At 34.5% G+C, this 7222-nt stretch overlaps 1 pseudogene; it reads left to right on the top strand.

The window, feature by feature from the left end:
• Positions 1–1029: 1029 nt before the first annotated feature.
• On the top strand, positions 1030–1446 carry LOC115501604 (annotated as a pseudogene).
• The last annotated feature ends 5776 nt before the right edge of the window (positions 1447–7222 follow it).

Genomic DNA, 7222 nt, shown 5'->3' with positions numbered 1-7222 from the left:
TTTAATGTTTTTGAGGGAATGAAGAACAGGACAGAGGAAAACTCGAGACATTCCCCTAGGTCACACAGAAAGGCAAGTTGCTAATTACATGACAGTTGCTCATATGGTTTAATTGTTTTTATGACAACCCTTAAATCCTGTTTCTCCCTCCTTCTTCACTGCATTTCCTTTTTCTTTGGAGACTGTCATGATCAGGGTAAAATACTGAGGTAATCACAGACCCATTGTGATTGCCATCCAGGGTCCAGCATTCATATATTATTTACTCCTGAGTTCTAGCCTGTAAAACACCTGTTCTCCTAATTTTTCTCTGGAACGAACACAAGTATGCATATGAGTATGCATATACCTGACCTACTCCTGGCTGTGGGCTCATATTTCCAATGCGCTGTAACTGCACTGCTTTCCCTTCCCAAGAAAGAACAATTGACTATAATAGTGACATTCTTTATAGGGAAAATCTTAAGTATTCTAAAAATTTTTTTTCATTAAATCATTCACATATTTTCATAGTTTAAGCTATTTCTAGCCACATCTCCAAACTGATTGTGACTATGGTCACTAATATTCCCAATGAGAAATGTTGCTTTGTGAAGTCACTTTGTTTGATTTAATCCTTTGCACGATCTTATGTGGTAGTTACTAATTTTATCTCCATTTTATACATGAGAAACCTGAAGCTCAGAGAAGTTAAGTAACTTGCCCAAAGTCCCACTGGCCAGTGGAGGAAAAGTCAGCATCCTAACCCTGATTGCACTGACTCAAAAGCACATAACCTTTCTCCTATGCTATGGTGCTTTCTTTAAGAATTGAGTCTCCACTTAAAAACTGAGATCAAACTGAGGGTAGATGGGGGGGTGGGAGGGAGGGGATGGGGGTGATGGGTATTGAGGAGGGCACCTTTTGGGATGAGCACTGGGTTTTGTATGGAAACCAATTTGACAATAAATTTGATATTAAAAAAATAAAAACAAAACAAAACAAAAGAATTGAGTCTCCAGTCCTCCTCTTAAACGCTGCCTGCGCTGCAGCTCTGGCTGCCCCTGGGGGGCAGGGCTGTAGGGGAAAGTGCCACATCCTTTGAGTGAAGTGAGAATTCTGCTAGAGAGGAAATGGCTGCCTCTTCATCATCCTCCTCAGCTGCTGGGGTCGTTGGAAGTTCTGTCACTGGATCTGGTGTCAGTGTCTCAGACCTTGCCCCACCACAGAAAGCCCTTTTCACCTACCCCAAGGGAGCTGGAGAGATGTTGGAAGATGGCTCTGAGAGATTCCTCTGCAAAATCTGTTTTCAGTTACCAAGTGACATCTGTGCTTAAACAGGTGAAAGATGATCAGCAAGTTGCTCGGATGAAAAAATTAGCTGGTTTGGTAGAAGAGCTGGAGGCAGATGAGTGGTGGTTTAAACCCATCGAGCAGCTGCTGGTGTTCACATCCTCTTCAGATTGACCTTGCCCAGATGGCCACCTCTGGTGCACAGCCAGTGCCCCGGGAGGGACTTTTCTTGCAGCTTACACAGCCACCCAGAGATGCACAGCTCCACTGTGGAATTGTTTGATACACATCCATGCTTGGTTTCTCTGTATCTATCTGCAAGCAACAAATACTTAAATGTGTGATCATGCAGGGAAAAGTTTTGTTTATTCAGAAAAAGTATTGAGAATCAGATTAATACAACCAGCATCAGGTTTAAAAGATATTTATAAAACTTTACAAGCCAGGTAAGACATATGCCAGAATTGGCCAACTGAATGACGTCACTCCTGTCATTCATGCAGTGCCTGGAGTCCTCACTAGTCAAATCCAAGATCAGGATCTGGAATTATAAAACACAGCATTTCTGACCTAAAACAGTTCTTTGCATTTAAGCTCAGGACCTGTCCAAATGAGGAATTTTAAAATGTTCATTTTTTTTCCTTCTATTTTTAGACCTCTAATTCTATAGATTCCAATTTTTTCTAACCTCTTCTAGATACATGCTAAATGCTGGCAAAAATACTTACTTTTTGAATGTTGAAGCACTTGTAAAAATAAATCTGTGAGCAAAATCCTTTTAAACAAAGAAATCCTGAGTTCATTTTATTGGTGGGCTCAAGCAATTCTGTAGCAAATAAATCCTTTGAAAGAGTTAAAAAAAAATTGAGTCTCAAATACATCCTTCTTTCATAAATACCCAGTGTTAGGTGGGTGATTCCATGCTTAGTTGGAGTAAGAACACCTAGAGAAATGTAGCTTCTGTCCTATCCTCTCTACTATATTTCATCCCTCTTCTTAGAATGATTTTTCATTACCTTTTCAATTTAAAATGTATATAAAAGCAAATGCATGTGTTCTTCTCTCTTTCTTTCATAAACAGTAGTGTAATACACTACTATGTATTTTTCCCCATTTTGCTTTTTTACTTAGCCATACTTTCTGGAAATGACTACAAGGACATGCACAGACATACTCTCTATTCCTTTTACAGCTCCATAGCACTCTACTCAATGCATGTACTGTACTTCATTTAGCCAGCTCCATTGGATTGATAGTTGGGTTCCTTTTGGTCTTATTTTGTTGTAAACACTATTTCAAAGAATAGATAGCCTTATGTATTATTGTATTGTTTTTGTCTACATCTTTTTTTGTCATGCATTGTTAGGATAGATTCATAGAAGTAGTTGGTATTGCTAAGAAGGTAAATGCACATATAATTTTGCTACATGTTGTTAAATTCTACTCTGTAATAGTTGTATTAATTTACCACCCCAATCAGCAATTCAAGAGCATCTTTCCTTCATAGTGTTGCTACCAATAATGTTCATCAAATTTGAATTTTTATCAAACTGATAAGTGGGGAAAGATGTGACAGTGCAGTTTTAATTTGTGTTTTTCTTATTATGAATAAATTTGGGTATTTTTCCATATGGTTAAAAGCTATTTATTTGTGTCTTTTTGGGGGGCAATATTTGTTCATTTCCATTGTTTGTCTTTTTTTTCAGTTTTTAAGGGCTCTTTATTTTTACGAATATCGATTTTTTTTCTGTGATAGATATTACAAATATTTTTCTCAGTTTGTCATTTGTCTTTTGGCATTTTGATTTTGCTACCATAAAACTATTTGCCATAAAATTTCCATTATAATCAATTTCCACTTATCAAGAAATAGTACAGAGTAACCAATCTGAGAAATAATTGTGATTAAAAGCATTATTAATATACTGTGAATTTTTAGAAATGTATAGTTACTATGAATCAATGAAGATAGCCACAAATAAGAAGCCAGGTCTTTGCAAGAAAAAAAAAAAAAACCTAACAATATGTAAGGGTACAAGAAATATATGAACAAATAGGGGAAATATAGTATTTTTGGATAAAAATATTCCATAGTAAAGGTGTCATTTTACCTACCAGATATATAGGAACTATCAAATCCAAAGATTTAAAAATGAAAAAAAGTAAACAGGGACTCAAAAAATTTGTAGAACAGTACCAAATTACTAACATATGTGCAATTGGAATCTTATAATCAGAAGAGAGTAAGATTGAGCCAGGAAAAAAAAAATCAAAATTCAGAATATGATGCCTGAAAACTTTGTAAATTTTATGAAAAAAAATCCCTCAAAACCCTGATTTACAGATCCAAGGAACTCACCAAACACCAAACAGAATATATATATATATATATATATATATGTAATTATAATAGCTATATTTTAAAGAAAACCATACCTGTGCACATGATAGCCAAATTGCTAAAAACTGAAGATAAAGAAAAAAAGCATATACAAAAAAGACATTATTTAAAGGAAAACAGGATAAGAAGGGCATCCTTAAAATGTTGAAAGAAAAATAAATTATTCACCTAGAATCCTATGTTAAGTAATAATAAACTTTAAAATCAAGGATAAAATAAAAACATTTTCAGATAAATGAAAACAGAGAAAATTCCTTGATGGCAGATATCCTTAAAATAGACAATGGGCAATGAATAAAGTTTACAAATCCAAACATTAGTTACTTGAATAGATTAATAAAATGGATAAACCCCCTAACAAAAGTAGTCAGTAATAAAGAGAATACAAATTACCAAAATAAAAAATGTAAGAGGGATTATCACTACAGATAATACAGGTCTTAAAAGGGGAGTATGATAATCACATTTCTGACAATTAATACAACTTTGATAAAATAGATAAATTCCTTGAAAAACAAAATTTACCAAAATGAACTCAAGAAGAAATACAAAATATGAATAACTTCTTATCCACTAAGGAAATTAAAATTTTAATTAAAAAACTTCCCACAAAGAAGATTACAAGCTTATATGGTTTTACTGATAATGTTAACAAACATTCAAGAAAAAATAAATATCAATATTACATAAATTTTTACAAAAAATTGAGGAGGAGGGAACATTTCTCAATTACTTTTATGAGGCCAGACTAACACTGACAACAAAACTCACAAAGACAATACCAAAAAAAATGATGTTATAGACCAATAACTCTCATAGAACAAATTCTCAACAATATTAGTAAATAAAATCCAACAATATATAAATGAGGGTAATACCACATGATTAAGTCAGGTTTATCCCAGATATTCAAGATTGCTTCATTGTTCAAAACTCAGTGTAACTCACTACATTAAGAAAGTAAAGGAGGGGCAACTGGGTGGCTTAGTTGGTTAAGTGCCCTACTCTTGATCTGAGCTCAGCCTTGATATCAGGGACATTAGTTCAGGCCCTGCATTGGACTCCATGCCAGGTGTGGAGCCTACTTAAAAAAAAAAGAAAAGAAGGCCACCTGGGTGGCTCAGTCAGTTAAGCGTCTGACTTCGGCCCAGGTCATGATCTCACAGTTCGTGGGTTTGAGCCCCACATCAGGCTCCGTGCTGACAGCTCAGGGCCTAGAGCCTACTTCTGATTCTATGTCTCCCTCTCTCTTTGCCCCGTCCCCACTCATGCTCTGTTTCTCTCTCTCTCTCTCTGAAAAATGAATAAATGTTAAAAAAAAAATTAAAAGAAAAGAAAGGAAAAACATGTTATGATCTTAGCAGATTCAAAAAAAGCATTTGACAAAATTTAAAACCAGTGTGTAGTAAAAATTCTCAGTAATAGGAATAAAAGAAAACTGCCTCATGTTGATAAAAGGCATTTGTGAAAATCCTGCAAAAAAATTCATACTTAATGGTGATGCTCTAAATTATTTCTCCCTAAGATCAGGAACATTGAGAGGATGCCCTCTTTGCCCTCTCTCACTGTTTTCATTCAATATTTTACTAGCTATTCTAGCCACCGCAGTAGGCAAGATAAGTAAATAAAAGACATACAAATTGGAAGGGAAGAAATAAAACTGTATTTATTTACAGACAGCATAAATGGCTAAATAGAAAATCCCGAGGGCACTAAAAAACTGTTAGAACAATAACTGAATTTGCAATAATAATAAATGGATTTTAGAATATACAATATACAAAATTTCAGTATAGAACATTTCTATATTTCCAACATTATATTTCTATATACTTGCAACAAAAAATGGAAAATAAAAATTTTAAACACTAAAATTTATTATAATATAAAAATAACCATAGAATACCTAGACATACATTTAACAAATTATGTAAAGGACCTGTACATTGAAAACTACAAGGTGTTGCTAAAAGAAACTAAAGATTATCTAAATCATTGGGAAGATATACTATATTCATGGATTGAAAGAATCATTTATGTTAAAATATATATTCTTCCCAAGTTTATCTAGAAACACAAAGCAATTCCAGTAAAAATTTCAGCAGAATTTTGTTTTGTTTTAGAAATTGACAAGTTAATTCTAAAAATTACATAGAAATGCAAATGATTGAGAATAGCCAGTGTAATTTTAAAAGAAAGTTGGAGGAATTATATTAACTATTTTAAGATTTACTATGAAGCTATGATTATCAGAGTATAGAATTATGTGTCTTGTAATGGACATATAAGTCAATGAAACAGAATAGGAGTACAAAAATAGAGCTGCATGCACACACACACACACACACACACACACGTACACACGCACACTGATTTCTGACAAAGACTCAGAAGTAAAAGAATTCTAACAAGAATGGATTTCACAGACATTTGGGCAAACATGCCATTTTATGAACTTATAGAATAGGCAAGTCTAGTCTTGATAAAAATCAGATCACCTCTTTTCAGGAGTAAGTAATAGTTGTAAGAGATTGACTACAAAAGGATATGAGGATCATTGTTTGGGGGAAGTAAATGTTCTTGAAAAAATGGGTTTTTTAATGTTTATTTATTTTTAAGAGACAGAGAGTGTGTGTGTGAGCAGGGAAGGGGCAGAGATAGAGGGAGACACAGAATCTGAAGCAGGCTCCAAGCTCTGAGCTGTCAGCACAGAATCCAACACAGGGCTCGAACCCAGGAACCAGGAGATCATGACCTGAGCCAAAGTCCGATGCTTAACCTACTGAGCCACCCTGGCATCCCTGGGGGAAGTAAATGTTGTGTAGTTTGATTGGTATGGTGTTTACAAGTTCGTATACAGTTGTCAAATGTCAGCAGCCCGTGCCCTTAAATTTTGACATTATTTTTATTGTATGTGTATATACCTCAATAAATTTTATTTTAAAAACATCTTTCATATAACTGTTACTTCTCAGTAATGAATGTGTATTGTAATCTTGTTTAGAATGGTAAAAAATATTGGAAATAAATTAATCCAACAATGGAGAAAGAGTTAACCTATAGCCACAAATGATTGGAGATGGGAATAATTAAAATTACTATAACTGAGCAAAAATATTTACTCAGTTTGTAACTACTATTGTGAACCATAACAACCAGTAGACATATACTGTGTGCTTGTTATTCTACATTTGCTTCCTTCACTCTCATTTTCTATCTTTCAGTTCTCTACTTGTTGCCCTGCATGGCTGAGGCATAGGGCCAGCATTGCCCAGATTCCCTTGTTAACTAGATAAACTTGTTCAGTTTAGCCAGTGAAAGCCATCAACAGAACATTGGGATGAAAAAGGAAGACAAGATATAAGTATTTCTTTACCATTTCTTCCTTGCTTTGTTTCAGGGTTCTGGCAGTGGCTTTGGCGCCCAAGACCATACCTTTGTCTGTTGGGCAACCTCTCTTCTATGACTCCAGCTCTTATTGGGCTCCAATAACATTACCTAGTCCTTTATTTCCAAGTTTTGGATGGTAATAGCTTCCTGCTCTGCTAT

The sequence above is a fragment of the Lynx canadensis genome, chromosome A2 (genome assembly GCF_007474595.2).
Source record: "Lynx canadensis isolate LIC74 chromosome A2, mLynCan4.pri.v2, whole genome shotgun sequence".
Taxonomy (NCBI): Eukaryota; Metazoa; Chordata; class Mammalia; order Carnivora; family Felidae; genus Lynx; species Lynx canadensis.
This window is presented reverse-complemented; position numbering and strand designations above follow the sequence as displayed.